This window comes from Lactuca serriola, chromosome 1 (genome assembly GCF_051521515.1).
Source record: "Lactuca serriola cultivar US96UC23 chromosome 1, Lser_US96UC23_V15, whole genome shotgun sequence".
Lineage (NCBI taxonomy): Eukaryota > Viridiplantae > Streptophyta > Magnoliopsida > Asterales > Asteraceae > Lactuca > Lactuca serriola.
Genome location: NC_136408.1, coordinates 207,197,232 through 207,213,260, shown reverse-complemented (window position 1 = coordinate 207,213,260; position 16,029 = coordinate 207,197,232). Strand labels below are relative to the sequence as shown.

The following is a 16,029-nucleotide window of genomic DNA, read 5'->3' as shown; positions in this document are numbered from 1 at the left end:
GAAATAGCAAGAAAGAAAGGAAAAAAAAGCACGTAAAACCTAGAAACAAACGCAAACGGACAACGAAAAAGGGGGGTGCAACACGAGGACTTCCCAGGGGGTCACCCATCCTAGTACTACTCTCGCCCAAGCACGCTTAACTGCGGAGTTCTGATGGGATCCGGTGCATTAGTGCTGGTATGATCGCACCCGAAATACTATCCATGTTTATTGTTTTTATGTGTTAGAAGACGCCTTTGTTTTGGTACGCGGGGCGTGGGACCCACATGACGGATCGGCTCCGTTCCAAAAATACGAAAACCATCAGCCACGAACCGGAGGGCACCCGAGCATAGAAATAGCAAGAAAGAAAGGAAAAAAAAGCACGTAAAACCTAGAAACAAACGCAAACGGACAACGAAAAAGGGGGGTGCAACACGAGGACTTCCCAGGGGGTCACCCATCCTAGTACTACTCTCGCCCAAGCACGCTTAACTGCGGAGTTCTGATGGGATCCGGTGCATTAGTGCTGGTATGATCGCACCCGAAATACTATCCATGTTTATTGTTTTTATGTGTTAGAAGACGCCTTTGTTTTGGTACGCGGGGCGTGGGACCCACGTGACGGATCGGCTCCGTTCCAAAAATACGAAAACCATCAGCCATGAACCGGAGGGCACCCGAGCATAGAAATAGCAAGAAAGAAAGGAAAAAAAAGCACGTAAAACCTAGAAACAAACGCAAACGGACAACGAAAAAGGGGGGTGCAACACGAGGACTTCCCAGGGGGTCACCCATCCTAGTACTACTCTCGCCCAAGCACGCTTAACTGCGGAGTTCTGATGGGATCCGGTGCATTAGTGCTGGTATGATCGCACCCGAAATACTATCCATGTTTATTGTTTTTATGTGTTAGAAGACGCCTTTGTTTTGGTACGCGGGGAGTGGGACCCACGTGACGGATCGGCTCCGTTCCAAAAATACGAAAACCATCAGCCATGAACCGGAGGGCACCCGAGCATAGAAATAGCAAGAAAGAAAGGAAAAAAAAGCACGTAAAACCTAGAAACAAACGCAAACGGACAACGAAAAAGGGGGGTGCAACACGAGGACTTCCCAGGGGGTCACCCATCCTAGTACTACTCTCGCCCAAGCACGCTTAACTGCGGAGTTCTGATGGGATCCGGTGCATTAGTGCTGGTATGATCGCACCCGAAATACTATCCATGTTTATTGTTTTTATGTGTTAGAAGACGCCTTTGTTTTGGTACGCGGGGCGTGGGACCCACGTGACGGATCGGCTCCGTTCCAAAAATACGAAAACCATCAGCCATGAACCGGAGGGCACCCGAGCATAGAAATAGCAAGAAAGAAAGGAAAAAAAAGCACGTAAAACCTAGAAACAAACGCAAACGGACAACGAAAAAGGGGGGTGCAACACGAGGACTTCCCAGGGGGTCACCCATCCTAGTACTACTCTCGCCCAAGCACGCTTAACTGCGGAGTTCTGATGGGATCCGGTGCATTAGTGCTGGTATGATCGCACCCGAAATACTATCCATGTTTATTGTTTTTATGTGTTAGAAGACGCCTTTGTTTTGGTACGCGGGGCGTGGGACCCACGTGACGGATTGGCTCCGTTCCAAAAATACGAAAACCATCAGCCATGAACCGGAGGGCACCCGAGCATAGAAATAGCAAGAAAGAAAGGAAAAAAAAGCACGTAAAACCTAGAAACAAACGCAAACGGACAACGAAAAAGGGGGGTGCAACACGAGGACTTCCCAGGGGGTCACCCATCCTAGTACTACTCTCGCCCAAGCACGCTTAACTGCGGAGTTCTGATGGGATCCGGTGCATTAGTGCTGGTATGATCGCACCCGAAATACTATCCATGTTTATTGTTTTTATGTGTTAGAAGACGCCTTTGTTTTGGTACGCGGGGCGTGGGACCCACGTGACGGATCGGCTCCGTTCCAAAAATACGAAAACCATCAGCCACGAACCGGAGGGCACCCGAGCATAGAAATAGCAAGAAAGAAAGGAAAAAAAAGCACGTAAAACCTAGAAACAAACGCAAACGGACAACGAAAAAGGGGGGTGCAACACGAGGACTTCCCAGGGGGTCACCCATCCTAGTACTACTCTCGCCCAAGCACGCTTAACTGCGGAGTTCTGATGGGATCCGGTGCATTAGTGCTGGTATGATCGCACCCGAAATACTATCCATGTTTATTGTTTTTATGTGTTAGAAGACGCCTTTGTTTTGGTACGCGGGGCGTGGGACCCACGTGACGGATCGGCTCCGTTCCAAAAATACGAAAACCATCAGCCACGAACCGGAGGGCACCCGAGCATAGAAATAGCAAGAAAGAAAGGAAAAAAAAAGCACGTAAAACCTAGAAACAAACGCAAACGGACAACGAAAAAGGGGGGTGCAACACGAGGACTTCCCAGGGGGTCACCCATCCTAGTACTACTCTCGCCCAAGCACGCTTAACTGCGGAGTTCTGATGGGATCCGGTGCATTAGTGCTGGTATGATCGCACCCGAAATACTATCCATGTTTATTGTTTTTATGTGTTAGAAGACGCCTTTGTTTTGGTACGCGGGGCGTGGGACCCACGTGACGGATCGGCTCCGTTCCAAAAATACGAAAACCATCAGCCATGAACCGGAGGGCACCCGAGCATAGAAATAGCAAGAAAGAAAGGAAAAAAAAGCACGTAAAACCTAGAAACAAACGCAAACGGACAACGAAAAAGGGGGGTGCAACACGAGGACTTCCCAGGGGGTCACCCATCCTAGTACTACTCTCGCCCAAGCACGCTTAACTGCGGAGTTCTGATGGGATCCGGTGCATTAGTGCTGGTATGATCGCACCCGAAACACTATCCATGTTTATTGTTTTTATGTGTTAGAAGACGCCTTTGTTTTGGTACGCGGGGCGTGGGACCCACGTGACGGATCGGCTCCGTTCCAAAAATACGAAAACCATCAGCCACGAACCGGAGGGCACCCGAGCATAGAAATAGCAAGAAAGAAAGGAAAAAAAAGCACGTAAAACCTAGAAACAAACGCAAACGGACAACGAAAAAGGGGGGTGCAACACGAGGACTTCCCAGGGGGTCACCCATCCTAGTACTACTCTCACCCAAGCACGCTTAACTGCGGAGTTCTGATGGGATCCGGTGCATTAGTGCTGGTATGATCGCACCCGAAATACTATCCATGTTTATTGTTTTTATGTGTTAGAAGACGCCTTTGTTTTGGTACGCGGGGCGTGGGACCCACGTGACGGATCGGCTCCGTTCCAAAAATACGAAAACCATCAGCCATGAACCGGAGGGCACCCGAGCATAGAAATAGCAAGAAAAGAAAGGAAAAAAAAGCACGTAAAACCTAGAAACAAACGCAAACGGACAACGAAAAAGGGGGGTGCAACACGAGGACTTCCCAGGGGGTCACCCATCCTAGTACTACTCTCGCCCAAGCACGCTTAACTGCGGAGTTCTGATGGGATCCGGTGCATTAGTGCTGGTATGATCGCACCCGAAATACTATCCATGTTTATTGTTTTTATGTGTTAGAAGACGCCTTTGTTTTGGTACGCGGGGCGTGGGACCCACGTGACGGATCGGCTCCGTTCCAAAAATACGAAAACCATCAGCCACGAACCGGAGGGCACCCGAGCATAGAAATAGCAAGAAAGAAAGGAAAAAAAAGCACGTAAAACCTAGAAACAAACGCAAACGGACAACGAAAAAGGGGGGTGCAACACGAGGACTTCCCAGGGGGTCACCCATCCTAGTACTACTCTCGCCCAAGCACGCTTAACTGCGGAGTTCTGATGGGATCCGGTGCATTAGTGCTGGTATGATCGCACCCGAAATACTATCCATGTTTATTGTTTTTATGTGTTAGAAGACGCCTTTGTTTTGGTACGCGGGGCGTGGGACCCACGTGACGGATCGGCTCCGTTCCAAAAATACGAAAACCATCAGCCACGAACCGGAGGGCACCCGAGCATAGAAATAGCAAGAAAGAAAGGAAAAAAAAGCACGTAAAACCTAGAAACAAACGCAAACGGACAACGAAAAAGGGGGGTGCAACACGAGGACTTCCCAGGGGGTCACCCATCCTAGTACTACTCTCGCCCAAGCACGCTTAACTGCGGAGTTCTGATGGGATCCGGTGCATTAGTGCTGGTATGATCGCACCCGAAATACTATCCATGTTTATTGTTTTTATGTGTTAGAAGACGCCTTTGTTTTGGTACGCGGGGCGTGGGACCCACGTGACGGATCGGCTCCGTTCCAAAAATACGAAAACCATCAGCCACGAACCGGAGGGCACCCGAGCATAGAAATAGCAAGAAAGAAAGGAAAAAAAAAGCACGTAAAACCTAGAAACAAACGCAAACGGACAACGAAAAAGGGGGGTGCAACACGAGGACTTCCCAGGGGGTCACCCATCCTAGTACTACTCTCGCCCAAGCACGCTTAACTGCGGAGTTCTGATGGGATCCGGTGCATTAGTGCTGGTATGATCGCACCCGAAATACTATCCATGTTTATTGTTTTTATGTGTTAGAAGACGCCTTTGTTTTGGTACGCGGGGCGTGGGACCCACGTGACGGATCGGCTCCGTTCCAAAAATACGAAAACCATCAGCCACGAACCGGAGGGCACCCGAGCATAGAAATAGCAAGAAAGAAAGGAAAAAAAAGCACGTAAAACCTAGAAACAAACGCAAACGGACAACGAAAAAGGGGGGTGCAACACGAGGACTTCCCAGGGGGTCACCCATCCTAGTACTACTCTCACCCAAGCACGCTTAACTGCGGAGTTCTGATGGGATCCGGTGCATTAGTGCTGGTATGATCGCACCCGAAATACTATCCATGTTTATTGTTTTTATGTGTTAGAAGACGCCTTTGTTTTGGTACGCGGGGCGTGGGACCCACGTGACGGATCGGCTCCGTTCCAAAAATACGAAAACCATCAGCCATGAACCGGAGGGCACCCGAGCATAGAAATAGCAAGAAAAGAAAGGAAAAAAAAGCACGTAAAACCTAGAAACAAACGCAAACGGACAACGAAAAAGGGGGGTGCAACACGAGGACTTCCCAGGGGGTCACCCATCCTAGTACTACTCTCGCCCAAGCACGCTTAACTGCGGAGTTCTGATGGGATCCGGTGCATTAGTGCTGGTATGATCGCACCCGAAATACTATCCATGTTTATTGTTTTTATGTGTTAGAAGACGCCTTTGTTTTGGTACGCGGGGCGTGGGACCCACGTGACGGATCGGCTCCGTTCCAAAAATACGAAAACCATCAGCCACGAACCGGAGGGCACCCGAGCATAGAAATAGCAAGAAAGAAAGGAAAAAAAAGCACGTAAAACCTAGAAACAAACGCAAACGGACAACGAAAAAGGGGGGTGCAACACGAGGACTTCCCAGGGGGTCACCCATCCTAGTACTACTCTCGCCCAAGCACGCTTAACTGCGGAGTTCTGATGGGATCCGGTGCATTAGTGCTGGTATGATCGCACCCGAAATACTATCCATGTTTATTGTTTTTATGTGTTAGAAGACGCCTTTGTTTTGGTACGCGGGGCGTGGGACCCACGTGACGGATCGGCTCCGTTCCAAAAATACGAAAACCATCAGCCACGAACCGGAGGGCACCCGAGCATAGAAATAGCAAGAAAGAAAGGAAAAAAAAGCACGTAAAACCTAGAAACAAACGCAAACGGACAACGAAAAAGGGGGGTGCAACACGAGGACTTCCCAGGGGGTCACCCATCCTAGTACTACTCTCGCCCAAGCACGCTTAACTGCGGAGTTCTGATGGGATCCGGTGCATTAGTGCTGGTATGATCGCACCCGAAATACTATCCATGTTTATTGTTTTTATGTGTTAGAAGACGCCTTTGTTTTGGTACGCGGGGCGTGGGACCCACGTGACGGATCGGCTCCGTTCCAAAAATACGAAAACCATCAGCCACGAACCGGAGGGCACCCGAGCATAGAAATAGCAAGAAAGAAAGGAAAAAAAAGCACGTAAAACCTAGAAACAAACGCAAACGGACAACGAAAAAGGGGGGTGCAACACGAGGACTTCCCAGGGGGTCACCCATCCTAGTACTACTCTCGCCCAAGCACGCTTAACTGCGGAGTTCTGATGGGATCCGGTGCATTAGTGCTGGTATGATCGCACCCGAAATACTATCCATGTTTATTGTTTTTATGTGTTAGAAGACGCCTTTGTTTTGGTACGCGGGGCGTGGGACCCACGTGACGGATCGGCTCCGTTCCAAAAATACGAAAACCATCAGCCACGAACCGGAGGGCACCCGAGCATAGAAATAGCAAGAAAGAAAGGAAAAAAAAGCACGTAAAACCTAGAAACAAACGCAAACGGACAACGAAAAAGGGGGGTGCAACACGAGGACTTCCCAGGGGGTCACCCATCCTAGTACTACTCTCGCCCAAGCACGCTTAACTGCGGAGTTCTGATGGGATCCGGTGCATTAGTGCTGGTATGATCGCACCCGAAATACTATCCATGTTTATTGTTTTTATGTGTTAGAAGACGCCTTTGTTTTGGTACGCGGGGCGTGGGACCCACGTGACGGATCGGCTCCGTTCCAAAAATACGAAAACCATCAGCCATGAACCGGAGGGCACCCGAGCATAGAAATAGCAAGAAAGAAAGGAAAAAAAAGCACGTAAAACCTAGAAACAAACGCAAACGGACAACGAAAAAGGGGGGTGCAACACGAGGACTTCCCAGGGGGTCACCCATCCTAGTACTACTCTCGCCCAAGCACGCTTAACTGCGGAGTTCTGATGGGATCCGGTGCATTAGTGCTGGTATGATCGCACCCGAAATACTATCCATGTTTATTGTTTTTATGTGTTAGAAGACGCCTTTGTTTTGGTACGCGGGGCGTGGGACCCACGTGACGGATCGGCTCCGTTCCAAAAATACGAAAACCATCAGCCATGAACCGGAGGGCACCCGAGCATAGAAATAGCAAGAAAGAAAGGAAAAAAAAGCACGTAAAACCTAGAAACAAACGCAAACGGACAACGAAAAAGGGGGGTGCAACACGAGGACTTCCCAGGGGGTCACCCATCCTAGTACTACTCTCGCCCAAGCACGCTTAACTGCGGAGTTCTGATGGGATCCGGTGCATTAGTGCTGGTATGATCGCACCCGAAATACTATCCATGTTTATTGTTTTTATGTGTTAGAAGACGCCTTTGTTTTGGTACGCGGGGCGTGGGACCCACGTGACGGATCGGCTCCGTTCCAAAAATACGAAAACCATCAGCCACGAACCGGAGGGCACCCGAGCATAGAAATAGCAAGAAAGAAAGGAAAAAAAAGCACGTAAAACCTAGAAACAAACGCAAACGGACAACGAAAAAGGGGGGTGCAACACGAGGACTTCCCAGGGGGTCACCCATCCTAGTACTACTCTCGCCCAAGCACGCTTAACTGCGGAGTTCTGATGGGATCCGGTGCATTAGTGCTGGTATGATCGCACCCGAAATACTATCCATGTTTATTGTTTTTATGTGTTAGAAGACGCCTTTGTTTTGGTACGCGGGGCGTGGGACCCACGTGACGGATCGGCTCCGTTCCAAAAATACGAAAACCATCAGCCACGAACCGGAGGGCACCCGAGCATAGAAATAGCAAGAAAGAAAGGAAAAAAAAGCACGTAAAACCTAGAAACAAACGCAAACGGACAACGAAAAAGGGGGGTGCAACACGAGGACTTCCCAGGGGGTCACCCATCCTAGTACTACTCTCGCCCAAGCACGCTTAACTGCGGAGTTCTGATGGGATCTGGTGCATTAGTGCTGGTATGATCGCACCCGAAATACTATCCATGTTTATTGTTTTTATGTGTTAGAAGACGCCTTTGTTTTGGTACGCGGGGCGTGGGACCCACGTGACGGATCGGCTCCGTTCCAAAAATACGAAAACCATCAGCCACGAACCGGAGGGCACCCGAGCATAGAAATAGCAAGAAAGAAAGGAAAAAAAAAGCACGTAAAACCTAGAAACAAACGCAAACGGACAACGAAAAAGGGGGGTGCAACACGAGGACTTCCCAGGGGGTCACCCATCCTAGTACTACTCTCGCCCAAGCACGCTTAACTGCGGAGTTCTGATGGGATCCGGTGCATTAGTGCTGGTATGATCGCACCCGAAATACTATCCATGTTTATTGTTTTTATGTGTTAGAAGACGCCTTTGTTTTGGTACGCGGGGCGTGGGACCCACGTGACGGATCGGCTCCGTTCCAAAAATACGAAAACCATCAGCCATGAACCGGAGGGCACCCGAGCATAGAAATAGCAAGAAAGAAAGGAAAAAAAAGCACGTAAAACCTAGAAACAAACGCAAACGGACAACGAAAAAGGGGGGTGCAACACGAGGACTTCCCAGGGGGTCACCCATCCTAGTACTACTCTCGCCCAAGCACGCTTAACTGCGGAGTTCTGATGGGATCCGGTGCATTAGTGCTGGTATGATCGCACCCGAAATACTATCCATGTTTATTGTTTTTATGTGTTAGAAGACGCCTTTGTTTTGGTACGCGGGGCGTGGGACCCACGTGACGGATCGGCTCCGTTCCAAAAATACGAAAACCATCAGCCACGAACCGGAGGGCACCCGAGCATAGAAATAGCAAGAAAGAAAGGAAAAAAAAGCACGTAAAACCTAGAAACAAACGCAAACGGACAACGAAAAAGGGGGGTGCAACACGAGGACTTCCCAGGGGGTCACCCATCCTAGTACTACTCTCGCCCAAGCACGCTTAACTGCGGAGTTCTGATGGGATCCGGTGCATTAGTGCTGGTATGATCGCACCCGAAATACTATCCATGTTTATTGTTTTTATGTGTTAGAAGACGCCTTTGTTTTGGTACGCGGGGCGTGGGACCCACGTGACGGATCGGCTCCGTTCCAAAAATACGAAAACCATCAGCCACGAACCGGAGGGCACCCGAGCATAGAAATAGCAAGAAAGAAAGGAAAAAAAAGCACGTAAAACCTAGAAACAAACGCAAACGGACAACGAAAAAGGGGGGTGCAACACGAGGACTTCCCAGGGGGTCACCCATCCTAGTACTACTCTCGCCCAAGCACGCTTAACTGCGGAGTTCTGATGGGATCCGGTGCATTAGTGCTGGTATGATCGCACCCGAAATACTATCCATGTTTATTGTTTTTATGTGTTAGAAGACGCCTTTGTTTTGGTACGCGGGGCGTGGGACCCACGTGACGGATCGGCTCCGTTCCAAAAATACGAAAACCATCAGCCATGAACCGGAGGGCACCCGAGCATAGAAATAGCAAGAAAGAAAGGAAAAAAAAGCACGTAAAACCTAGAAACAAACGCAAACGGACAACGAAAAAGGGGGGTGCAACACGAGGACTTCCCAGGGGGTCACCCATCCTAGTACTACTCTCGCCCAAGCACGCTTAACTGCGGAGTTCTGATGGGATCCGGTGCATTAGTGCTGGTATGATCGCACCCGAAATACTATCCATGTTTATTGTTTTTATGTGTTAGAAGACGCCTTTGTTTTGGTACGCGGGGCGTGGGACCCACGTGACGGATCGACTCCGTTCCAAAAATACGAAAACCATCAGCCACGAACCGGAGGGCACCCGAGCATAGAAATAGCAAGAAAGAAAGGAAAAAAAAGCACGTAAAACCTAGAAACAAACGCAAACGGACAACGAAAAAGGGGGGTGCAACACGAGGACTTCCCAGGGGGTCACCCATCCTAGTACTACTCTCGCCCAAGCACGCTTAACTGCGGAGTTCTGATGGGATCCTGTGCATTAGTGCTGGTATGATCGCACCCGAAATACTATCCATGTTTATTGTTTTTATGTGTTAGAAGACGCCTTTGTTTTGGTACGCGGGGCGTGGGACCCACGTGACGGATCGGCTCCGTTCCAAAAATACGAAAACCATCAGCCATGAACCGGAGGGCACCCGAGCATAGAAATAGCAAGAAAGAAAGGAAAAAAAAGCACGTAAAACCTAGAAACAAACGCAAACGGACAACGAAAAAGGGGGGTGCAACACGAGGACTTCCCAGGGGGTCACCCATCCTAGTACTACTCTCGCCCAAGCACGCTTAACTGCGGAGTTCTGATGGGATCCGGTGCATTAGTGCTGGTATGATCGCACCCGAAATACTATCCATGTTTATTGTTTTTATGTGTTAGAAGACGCCTTTGTTTTGGTACGCGGGGCGTGGGACCCACGTGACGGATCGACTCCGTTCCAAAAATACGAAAACCATCAGCCACGAACCGGAGGGCACCCGAGCATAGAAATAGCAAGAAAGAAAGGAAAAAAAAGCACGTAAAACCTAGAAACAAACGCAAACGGACAACGAAAAAGGGGGGTGCAACACGAGGACTTCCCAGGGGGTCACCCATCCTAGTACTACTCTCGCCCAAGCACGCTTAACTGCGGAGTTCTGATGGGATCCTGTGCATTAGTGCTGGTATGATCGCACCCGAAATACTATCCATGTTTATTGTTTTTATGTGTTAGAAGACGCCTTTGTTTTGGTACGCGGGGCGTGGGACCCACGTGACGGATCGGCTCCGTTCCAAAAATACGAAAACCATCAGCCATGAACCGGAGGGCACCCGAGCATAGAAATAGCAAGAAAGAAAGGAAAAAAAAAGCACGTAAAACCTAGAAACAAACGCAAACGGACAACGAAAAAGGGGGGTGCAACACGAGGACTTCCCAGGGGGTCACCCATCCTAGTACTACTCTCGCCCAAGCACGCTTAACTGCGGAGTTCTGATGGGATCCGGTGCATTAGTGCTGGTATGATCGCACCCGAAATACTATCCATGTTTATTGTTTTTATGTGTTAGAAGACGCCTTTGTTTTGGTACGCGGGGCGTGGGACCCACGTGACGGATCGGCTCCGTTCCAAAAATACGAAAACCATCAGCCATGAACCGGAGGGCACCCGAGCATAGAAATAGCAAGAAAGAAAGGAAAAAAAAGCACGTAAAACCTAGAAACAAACGCAAACGGACAACGAAAAAGGGGGGTGCAACACGAGGACTTCCCAGGGGGTCACCCATCCTAGTACTACTCTCGCCCAAGCACGCTTAACTGCGGAGTTCTGATGGGATCCGGTGCATTAGTGCTGGTATGATCGCACCCGAAATACTATCCATGTTTATTGTTTTTATGTGTTAGAAGACGCCTTTGTTTTGGTACGCGGGGCGTGGGACCCACGTGACGGATCGGCTCCGTTCCAAAAATACGAAAACCATCAGCCATGAACCGGAGGGCACCCGAGCATAGAAATAGCAAGAAAGAAAGGAAAAAAAAGCACGTAAAACCTAGAAACAAACGCAAACGGACAACGAAAAAGGGGGGGTGCAACACGAGGACTTCCCAGGGGGTCACCCATCCTAGTACTACTCTCGCCCAAGCACGCTTAACTGCGGAGTTCTGATGGGATCCGGTGCATTAGTGCTGGTATGATCGCACCCGAAATACTATCCATGTTTATTGTTTTTATGTGTTAGAAGACGCCTTTGTTTTGGTACGCGGGGCGTGGGACCCACGTGACGGATCGGCTCCGTTCCAAAAATACGAAAACCATCAGCCATGAACCGGAGGGCACCCGAGCATAGAAATAGCAACAAAGAAAGGAAAAAAAAGCACGTAAAACCTAGAAACAAACGCAAACGGACAACGAAAAAGGGGGGTGCAACACGAGGACTTCCCAGGGGGTCACCCATCCTAGTACTACTCTCGCCCAAGCACGCTTAACTGCGGAGTTCTGATGGGATCCGGTGCATTAGTGCTGGTATGATCGCACCAAAAATACTATCCATGTTTATTGTTTTTATGTGTTAGAAGACGCCTTTGTTTTGGTACGCGGGGCGTGGGACCCACGTGACGGATCGGCTCCGTTCCAAAAATACGAAAACCATCAGCCATGAACCGGAGGGCACCCGAGCATAGAAATAGCAAGAAAGAAAGGAAAAAAAAGCACGTAAAACCTAGAAACAAACGCAAACAGACAACGAAAAAGGGGGGTGCAACACGAGGACTTCCCAGGGGGTCACCCATCCTAGTACTACTCTCGTCCAAGCACGCTTAACTGCAGAGTTCTGATGGGATCCGGTGCATTAGTGCTGGTATGATCGCACCCGAAATACTATCCATGTTTATTGTTTTTATGTGTTAGAAGACGCCTTTGTTTTGGTACGCGGGGCGTGGGACCCACGTGACGGATCGGCTCCGTTCCAAAAATACGAAAACCATCAGCCATGAACCGGAGGGCACCCGAGCGTAGAAATAGCAAGAAAGAAAGGAAAAAAAAGCACGTAAAACCTAGAAACAAACGCAAACGGACAACGAAAAAGGGGGGGTGCAACACGAGGACTTCCCAGGGGGTCACCCATCCTAGTACTACTCTCGCCCAAGCACGCTTAACTGCGGAGTTCTGATGGGATCCGGTGCATTAGTGCTGGTATGATCGCACCCGAAATACTATCCATGTTTATTGTTTTTATGTGTTAGAAGACGCCTTTGTTTTGGTACGCGGGGCGTGGGACCCACGTGACGGATCGGCTCCGTTCCAAAAATACGAAAACCATCAGCCATGAACCGGAGGGCACCCGAGCATAGAAATAGCAAGAAAGAAAGGAAAAAAAAGCACGTAAAACCTAGAAACAAACGCAAACGGACAACGAAAAAGGGGGGTGCAACACGAGGACTTCCCAGGGGGTCACCCATCCTAGTACTACTCTCGCCCAAGCACGCTTAACTGCGGAGTTCTGATGGGATCCGGTGCATTAGTGCTGGTATGATCGCACCAAAAATACTATCCATGTTTATTGTTTTTATGTGTTAGAAGACGCCTTTGTTTTGGTACGCGGGGCGTGGGACCCACGTGACGGATCGGCTTCGTTCCAAAAATACGAAAACCATCAGCCATGAACCGGAGGGCACCCGAGCATAGGAATAGCAAGAAAGAAAGGAAAAAAAAGCACGTAAAACCTAGAAACAAACGCAAACAGACAACGAAAAAGGGGGGTGCAACACGAGGACTTCCCAGGGGGTCACCCATCCTAGTACTACTCTCGCCCAAGCACGCTTAACTGCAGAGTTCTGATGGGATCCGGTGAATTAGTGCTGGTATGATCGCACCCGAAATACTATCCATGTTTATTGTTTTTATGTGTTAGAAGACGCCTTTGTTTTGGTACGCGGGGCGTGGGACCCACGTGACGGATCGGCTCCGTTCCAAAAATACGAAAACCATCAGCCATGAACCGGAGGGCACCCGAGCATAGAAATAGCAAGAAAGAAAGGAAAAAAAAGCACGTAAAACCTAGAAACAAACGCAAACGGACAACGAAAAAGGGGGGTGCAACACGAGGACTTCCCAGGGGGTCACCCATCCTAGTACTACTCTCGCCCAAGCACGCTTAACTGCGGAGTTCTGATGGGATCCGGTGCATTAGTGCTGGTATGATCGCACCCGAAATACTATCCATGTTTATTGTTTTTATGTGTTAGAAGACGCCTTTGTTTTGGTACGCGGGGCGTGGGACCCACGTGACGGATCGGCTCCGTTCCAAAAATACGAAAACCATCAGCCATGAACCGGAGGGCACCCGAGCATAGAAATAGCAAGAAAGAAAGGAAAAAAAAGCACGTAAAACCTAGAAACAAACGCAAACGGACAACGAAAAAGGGGGGTGCAACACGAGGACTTCCCAGGGGGTCACCCATCCTAGTACTACTCTCGCCCAAGCACGCTTAACTGCGGAGTTCTGATGGGATCCGGTGCATTAGTGCTGGTATGATCGCGCCCGAAATACTATCCATGTTTATTGTTTTTATGTGTTAGAAGACGCCTTTGTTTTGGTACGCGGGGCGTGGGACCCACGTGACGGATCGGCTCCGTTCCAAAAATACGAAAACCATCAGCCATGAACCGGAGGGCACCCGAGCATAGAAATAGCAAGAAAGAAAGGAAAAAAAAGCACGTAAAACCTAGAAACAAACGCAAACGGACAACGAAAAAGGGGGGTGCAACACGAGGACTTCCCAGGGGGTCACCCATCCTAGTACTACTCTCGCCCAAGCACGCTTAACTGCAGAGTTCTGATGGGATCCGGTGCATTAGTGCTGGTATGATCGCACCCGAAATACTATCCATGTTTATTGTTTTTATGTGTTAGAAGACGCCTTTGTTTTGGTACGCGGGGCGTGGGACCCACGTGACGGATCGGCTCCGTTCCAAAAATACGAAAACCATCAGCCATGAACCGGAGGGCACCCGAGCATAGAAATAGCAAGAAAGAAAGGAAAAAAAAGCACGTAAAACCTAGAAACAAACGCAAACGGACAACGAAAAAGGGGGGTGCAACACGAGGACTTCCCAGGGGGTCACCCATCCTAGTACTACTCTCGCCCAAGCACGCTTAACTGCGGAGTTCTGATGGGATCCGGTGCATTAGTGCTGGTATGATCGCACCAAAAATACTATCCATGTTTATTGTTTTTATGTGTTAGAAGACGCCTTTGTTTTGGTACGCGGGGCGTGGGACCCACGTGACGGATCGGCTCCGTTCCAAAAATACGAAAACCATCAGCCATGAACCGGAGGGCACCCGAGCATAGAAATAGCAAGAAAGAAAGGAAAAAAAAGCACGTAAAACCTAGAAACAAACGCAAACAGACAACGAAAAAGGGGGGTGCAACACGAGGACTTCCCAGGGGGTCACCCATCCTAGTACTACTCTCGTCCAAGCACGCTTAACTGCAGAGTTCTGATGGGATCCGGTGCATTAGTGCTGGTATGATCGCACCCGAAATACTATCCATGTTTATTGTTTTTATGTGTTAGAAGACGCCTTTGTTTTGGTACGCGGGGCGTGGGACCCACGTGACGGATCGGCTCCGTTCCAAAAATACGAAAACCATCAGCCATGAACCGGAGGGCACCCGAGCGTAGAAATAGCAAGAAAGAAAGGAAAAAAAAGCACGTAAAACCTAGAAACAAACGCAAACGGACAACGAAAAAGGGGGGGTGCAACACGAGGACTTCCCAGGGGGTCACCCATCCTAGTACTACTCTCGCCCAAGCACGCTTAACTGCGGAGTTCTGATGGGATCCGGTGCATTAGTGCTGGTATGATCGCACCCGAAATACTATCCATGTTTATTGTTTTTATGTGTTAGAAGACGCCTTTGTTTTGGTACGCGGGGCGTGGGACCCACGTGACGGATCGGCTCCGTTCCAAAAATACGAAAACCATCAGCCATGAACCGGAGGGCACCCGAGCATAGAAATAGCAAGAAAGAAAGGAAAAAAAAGCACGTAAAACCTAGAAACAAACGCAAACGGACAACGAAAAAGGGGGGTGCAACACGAGGACTTCCCAGGGGGTCACCCATCCTAGTACTACTCTCGCCCAAGCACGCTTAACTGCAGAGTTCTGATGGGATCCGGTGCGTTAGTGCTGGTATGATCGCACCCGAAATACTATCCATGTTTATTGTTTTTATGTGTTAGAAGACGCCTTTGTTTTGGTACGCGGGGCGTGGGACCCACGTGACGGATCGGCTCCGTTCCAAAAATACGAAAACCATCAGCTACGAACCGGAGGGCACCCGAGCATAGAAATAGCAAGAAAGAAAGGAAAAAAAAGCACGTAAAACCTAGAAACAAACGCAAACGGACAACGAAAAAGGGGGGTGCAACACGAGGACTTCCCAGGGGGTCACCCATCCTAGTACTACTCTCGCCCAAGCACGCTTAACTGCGGAGTTCTGATGGGATCCGGTGCATTAGTGCTGGTATGATCGCACCCGAAATACTATCCATGTTTATTGTTTTTATGTGTTAGAAGACGCCTTTGTTTTGGTACGCGGGGCGTGGGACCCACGTGACGGATCGGCTCCGTTCCAAAAATACGAAAACCATCAGCCATGAACCGGAGGT

General features: G+C 49.4%; 48 non-coding genes across 48 annotated transcripts; all 48 read right to left on the bottom strand.

Annotated features, from left to right (window-relative positions):
- Positions 1-72: 72 nt before the first annotated feature.
- Positions 73-191, bottom strand: LOC145081376 (5S ribosomal RNA). Its single transcript, XR_013695936.1, has one exon. It is a non-coding gene; the product is annotated as a 5S ribosomal RNA (ribosomal RNA).
- Positions 192-406: 215 nt separating this feature from the next.
- Positions 407-525, bottom strand: LOC145081375 (5S ribosomal RNA). The gene has a single exon (XR_013695935.1). It is a non-coding gene; the product is annotated as a 5S ribosomal RNA (ribosomal RNA).
- A 215-nt stretch (positions 526-740) lies between these two features.
- LOC145081373 (5S ribosomal RNA) lies at positions 741-859 on the bottom strand. The gene has a single exon (XR_013695933.1). It is a non-coding gene; the product is annotated as a 5S ribosomal RNA (ribosomal RNA).
- A 215-nt stretch (positions 860-1,074) lies between these two features.
- On the bottom strand, positions 1,075-1,193 carry LOC145081372 (5S ribosomal RNA). The gene has a single exon (XR_013695932.1). It is a non-coding gene; the product is annotated as a 5S ribosomal RNA (ribosomal RNA).
- Positions 1,194-1,408: 215 nt separating this feature from the next.
- LOC145081371 (5S ribosomal RNA) lies at positions 1,409-1,527 on the bottom strand. The gene has a single exon (XR_013695931.1). It is a non-coding gene; the product is annotated as a 5S ribosomal RNA (ribosomal RNA).
- Positions 1,528-1,742: 215 nt separating this feature from the next.
- Positions 1,743-1,861, bottom strand: LOC145081370 (5S ribosomal RNA). The gene has a single exon (XR_013695930.1). It is a non-coding gene; the product is annotated as a 5S ribosomal RNA (ribosomal RNA).
- Positions 1,862-2,076: 215 nt separating this feature from the next.
- On the bottom strand, positions 2,077-2,195 carry LOC145081369 (5S ribosomal RNA). Its single transcript, XR_013695929.1, has one exon. It is a non-coding gene; the product is annotated as a 5S ribosomal RNA (ribosomal RNA).
- A 216-nt stretch (positions 2,196-2,411) lies between these two features.
- Positions 2,412-2,530, bottom strand: LOC145081368 (5S ribosomal RNA). Its single transcript, XR_013695928.1, has one exon. It is a non-coding gene; the product is annotated as a 5S ribosomal RNA (ribosomal RNA).
- Positions 2,531-2,745: 215 nt separating this feature from the next.
- LOC145081367 (5S ribosomal RNA) lies at positions 2,746-2,864 on the bottom strand. The gene has a single exon (XR_013695927.1). It is a non-coding gene; the product is annotated as a 5S ribosomal RNA (ribosomal RNA).
- Positions 2,865-3,079: 215 nt separating this feature from the next.
- On the bottom strand, positions 3,080-3,198 carry LOC145083847 (5S ribosomal RNA). The gene has a single exon (XR_013698305.1). It is a non-coding gene; the product is annotated as a 5S ribosomal RNA (ribosomal RNA).
- Positions 3,199-3,414: 216 nt separating this feature from the next.
- Positions 3,415-3,533, bottom strand: LOC145081365 (5S ribosomal RNA). The gene has a single exon (XR_013695926.1). It is a non-coding gene; the product is annotated as a 5S ribosomal RNA (ribosomal RNA).
- A 215-nt stretch (positions 3,534-3,748) lies between these two features.
- LOC145081364 (5S ribosomal RNA) lies at positions 3,749-3,867 on the bottom strand. Its single transcript, XR_013695925.1, has one exon. It is a non-coding gene; the product is annotated as a 5S ribosomal RNA (ribosomal RNA).
- Positions 3,868-4,082: 215 nt separating this feature from the next.
- On the bottom strand, positions 4,083-4,201 carry LOC145081363 (5S ribosomal RNA). The gene has a single exon (XR_013695924.1). It is a non-coding gene; the product is annotated as a 5S ribosomal RNA (ribosomal RNA).
- Positions 4,202-4,417: 216 nt separating this feature from the next.
- On the bottom strand, positions 4,418-4,536 carry LOC145081361 (5S ribosomal RNA). The gene has a single exon (XR_013695922.1). It is a non-coding gene; the product is annotated as a 5S ribosomal RNA (ribosomal RNA).
- A 215-nt stretch (positions 4,537-4,751) lies between these two features.
- LOC145083846 (5S ribosomal RNA) lies at positions 4,752-4,870 on the bottom strand. Its single transcript, XR_013698304.1, has one exon. It is a non-coding gene; the product is annotated as a 5S ribosomal RNA (ribosomal RNA).
- A 216-nt stretch (positions 4,871-5,086) lies between these two features.
- On the bottom strand, positions 5,087-5,205 carry LOC145081360 (5S ribosomal RNA). The gene has a single exon (XR_013695921.1). It is a non-coding gene; the product is annotated as a 5S ribosomal RNA (ribosomal RNA).
- Positions 5,206-5,420: 215 nt separating this feature from the next.
- LOC145081359 (5S ribosomal RNA) lies at positions 5,421-5,539 on the bottom strand. The gene has a single exon (XR_013695920.1). It is a non-coding gene; the product is annotated as a 5S ribosomal RNA (ribosomal RNA).
- A 215-nt stretch (positions 5,540-5,754) lies between these two features.
- Positions 5,755-5,873, bottom strand: LOC145081358 (5S ribosomal RNA). Its single transcript, XR_013695919.1, has one exon. It is a non-coding gene; the product is annotated as a 5S ribosomal RNA (ribosomal RNA).
- Positions 5,874-6,088: 215 nt separating this feature from the next.
- LOC145081357 (5S ribosomal RNA) lies at positions 6,089-6,207 on the bottom strand. Its single transcript, XR_013695918.1, has one exon. It is a non-coding gene; the product is annotated as a 5S ribosomal RNA (ribosomal RNA).
- A 215-nt stretch (positions 6,208-6,422) lies between these two features.
- Positions 6,423-6,541, bottom strand: LOC145081356 (5S ribosomal RNA). The gene has a single exon (XR_013695917.1). It is a non-coding gene; the product is annotated as a 5S ribosomal RNA (ribosomal RNA).
- A 215-nt stretch (positions 6,542-6,756) lies between these two features.
- On the bottom strand, positions 6,757-6,875 carry LOC145081355 (5S ribosomal RNA). The gene has a single exon (XR_013695916.1). It is a non-coding gene; the product is annotated as a 5S ribosomal RNA (ribosomal RNA).
- Positions 6,876-7,090: 215 nt separating this feature from the next.
- LOC145081354 (5S ribosomal RNA) lies at positions 7,091-7,209 on the bottom strand. Its single transcript, XR_013695915.1, has one exon. It is a non-coding gene; the product is annotated as a 5S ribosomal RNA (ribosomal RNA).
- Positions 7,210-7,424: 215 nt separating this feature from the next.
- Positions 7,425-7,543, bottom strand: LOC145081353 (5S ribosomal RNA). The gene has a single exon (XR_013695914.1). It is a non-coding gene; the product is annotated as a 5S ribosomal RNA (ribosomal RNA).
- A 215-nt stretch (positions 7,544-7,758) lies between these two features.
- Positions 7,759-7,877, bottom strand: LOC145083777 (5S ribosomal RNA). The gene has a single exon (XR_013698238.1). It is a non-coding gene; the product is annotated as a 5S ribosomal RNA (ribosomal RNA).
- A 216-nt stretch (positions 7,878-8,093) lies between these two features.
- LOC145081352 (5S ribosomal RNA) lies at positions 8,094-8,212 on the bottom strand. The gene has a single exon (XR_013695913.1). It is a non-coding gene; the product is annotated as a 5S ribosomal RNA (ribosomal RNA).
- A 215-nt stretch (positions 8,213-8,427) lies between these two features.
- On the bottom strand, positions 8,428-8,546 carry LOC145081349 (5S ribosomal RNA). The gene has a single exon (XR_013695911.1). It is a non-coding gene; the product is annotated as a 5S ribosomal RNA (ribosomal RNA).
- A 215-nt stretch (positions 8,547-8,761) lies between these two features.
- LOC145081348 (5S ribosomal RNA) lies at positions 8,762-8,880 on the bottom strand. Its single transcript, XR_013695910.1, has one exon. It is a non-coding gene; the product is annotated as a 5S ribosomal RNA (ribosomal RNA).
- A 215-nt stretch (positions 8,881-9,095) lies between these two features.
- LOC145081347 (5S ribosomal RNA) lies at positions 9,096-9,214 on the bottom strand. The gene has a single exon (XR_013695909.1). It is a non-coding gene; the product is annotated as a 5S ribosomal RNA (ribosomal RNA).
- Positions 9,215-9,429: 215 nt separating this feature from the next.
- On the bottom strand, positions 9,430-9,548 carry LOC145081346 (5S ribosomal RNA). Its single transcript, XR_013695908.1, has one exon. It is a non-coding gene; the product is annotated as a 5S ribosomal RNA (ribosomal RNA).
- Positions 9,549-9,763: 215 nt separating this feature from the next.
- Positions 9,764-9,882, bottom strand: LOC145084562 (5S ribosomal RNA). The gene has a single exon (XR_013699004.1). It is a non-coding gene; the product is annotated as a 5S ribosomal RNA (ribosomal RNA).
- Positions 9,883-10,097: 215 nt separating this feature from the next.
- LOC145081345 (5S ribosomal RNA) lies at positions 10,098-10,216 on the bottom strand. Its single transcript, XR_013695907.1, has one exon. It is a non-coding gene; the product is annotated as a 5S ribosomal RNA (ribosomal RNA).
- Positions 10,217-10,431: 215 nt separating this feature from the next.
- On the bottom strand, positions 10,432-10,550 carry LOC145084561 (5S ribosomal RNA). The gene has a single exon (XR_013699003.1). It is a non-coding gene; the product is annotated as a 5S ribosomal RNA (ribosomal RNA).
- A 216-nt stretch (positions 10,551-10,766) lies between these two features.
- Positions 10,767-10,885, bottom strand: LOC145081344 (5S ribosomal RNA). Its single transcript, XR_013695905.1, has one exon. It is a non-coding gene; the product is annotated as a 5S ribosomal RNA (ribosomal RNA).
- Positions 10,886-11,100: 215 nt separating this feature from the next.
- LOC145081343 (5S ribosomal RNA) lies at positions 11,101-11,219 on the bottom strand. Its single transcript, XR_013695904.1, has one exon. It is a non-coding gene; the product is annotated as a 5S ribosomal RNA (ribosomal RNA).
- Positions 11,220-11,435: 216 nt separating this feature from the next.
- On the bottom strand, positions 11,436-11,554 carry LOC145081342 (5S ribosomal RNA). The gene has a single exon (XR_013695903.1). It is a non-coding gene; the product is annotated as a 5S ribosomal RNA (ribosomal RNA).
- Positions 11,555-11,769: 215 nt separating this feature from the next.
- LOC145083422 (5S ribosomal RNA) lies at positions 11,770-11,888 on the bottom strand. The gene has a single exon (XR_013697899.1). It is a non-coding gene; the product is annotated as a 5S ribosomal RNA (ribosomal RNA).
- Positions 11,889-12,103: 215 nt separating this feature from the next.
- LOC145084679 (5S ribosomal RNA) lies at positions 12,104-12,222 on the bottom strand. The gene has a single exon (XR_013699114.1). It is a non-coding gene; the product is annotated as a 5S ribosomal RNA (ribosomal RNA).
- A 216-nt stretch (positions 12,223-12,438) lies between these two features.
- Positions 12,439-12,557, bottom strand: LOC145081341 (5S ribosomal RNA). Its single transcript, XR_013695902.1, has one exon. It is a non-coding gene; the product is annotated as a 5S ribosomal RNA (ribosomal RNA).
- Positions 12,558-12,772: 215 nt separating this feature from the next.
- Positions 12,773-12,891, bottom strand: LOC145083421 (5S ribosomal RNA). The gene has a single exon (XR_013697898.1). It is a non-coding gene; the product is annotated as a 5S ribosomal RNA (ribosomal RNA).
- A 215-nt stretch (positions 12,892-13,106) lies between these two features.
- LOC145084720 (5S ribosomal RNA) lies at positions 13,107-13,225 on the bottom strand. The gene has a single exon (XR_013699152.1). It is a non-coding gene; the product is annotated as a 5S ribosomal RNA (ribosomal RNA).
- A 215-nt stretch (positions 13,226-13,440) lies between these two features.
- Positions 13,441-13,559, bottom strand: LOC145081340 (5S ribosomal RNA). The gene has a single exon (XR_013695901.1). It is a non-coding gene; the product is annotated as a 5S ribosomal RNA (ribosomal RNA).
- Positions 13,560-13,774: 215 nt separating this feature from the next.
- Positions 13,775-13,893, bottom strand: LOC145084354 (5S ribosomal RNA). The gene has a single exon (XR_013698800.1). It is a non-coding gene; the product is annotated as a 5S ribosomal RNA (ribosomal RNA).
- A 215-nt stretch (positions 13,894-14,108) lies between these two features.
- Positions 14,109-14,227, bottom strand: LOC145083490 (5S ribosomal RNA). The gene has a single exon (XR_013697964.1). It is a non-coding gene; the product is annotated as a 5S ribosomal RNA (ribosomal RNA).
- A 215-nt stretch (positions 14,228-14,442) lies between these two features.
- LOC145083419 (5S ribosomal RNA) lies at positions 14,443-14,561 on the bottom strand. Its single transcript, XR_013697897.1, has one exon. It is a non-coding gene; the product is annotated as a 5S ribosomal RNA (ribosomal RNA).
- Positions 14,562-14,776: 215 nt separating this feature from the next.
- LOC145084678 (5S ribosomal RNA) lies at positions 14,777-14,895 on the bottom strand. The gene has a single exon (XR_013699113.1). It is a non-coding gene; the product is annotated as a 5S ribosomal RNA (ribosomal RNA).
- A 216-nt stretch (positions 14,896-15,111) lies between these two features.
- On the bottom strand, positions 15,112-15,230 carry LOC145081337 (5S ribosomal RNA). The gene has a single exon (XR_013695899.1). It is a non-coding gene; the product is annotated as a 5S ribosomal RNA (ribosomal RNA).
- A 215-nt stretch (positions 15,231-15,445) lies between these two features.
- On the bottom strand, positions 15,446-15,564 carry LOC145083779 (5S ribosomal RNA). The gene has a single exon (XR_013698240.1). It is a non-coding gene; the product is annotated as a 5S ribosomal RNA (ribosomal RNA).
- A 215-nt stretch (positions 15,565-15,779) lies between these two features.
- Positions 15,780-15,898, bottom strand: LOC145081336 (5S ribosomal RNA). Its single transcript, XR_013695898.1, has one exon. It is a non-coding gene; the product is annotated as a 5S ribosomal RNA (ribosomal RNA).
- Between the last annotated feature and the right edge of the window lie 131 nt (positions 15,899-16,029).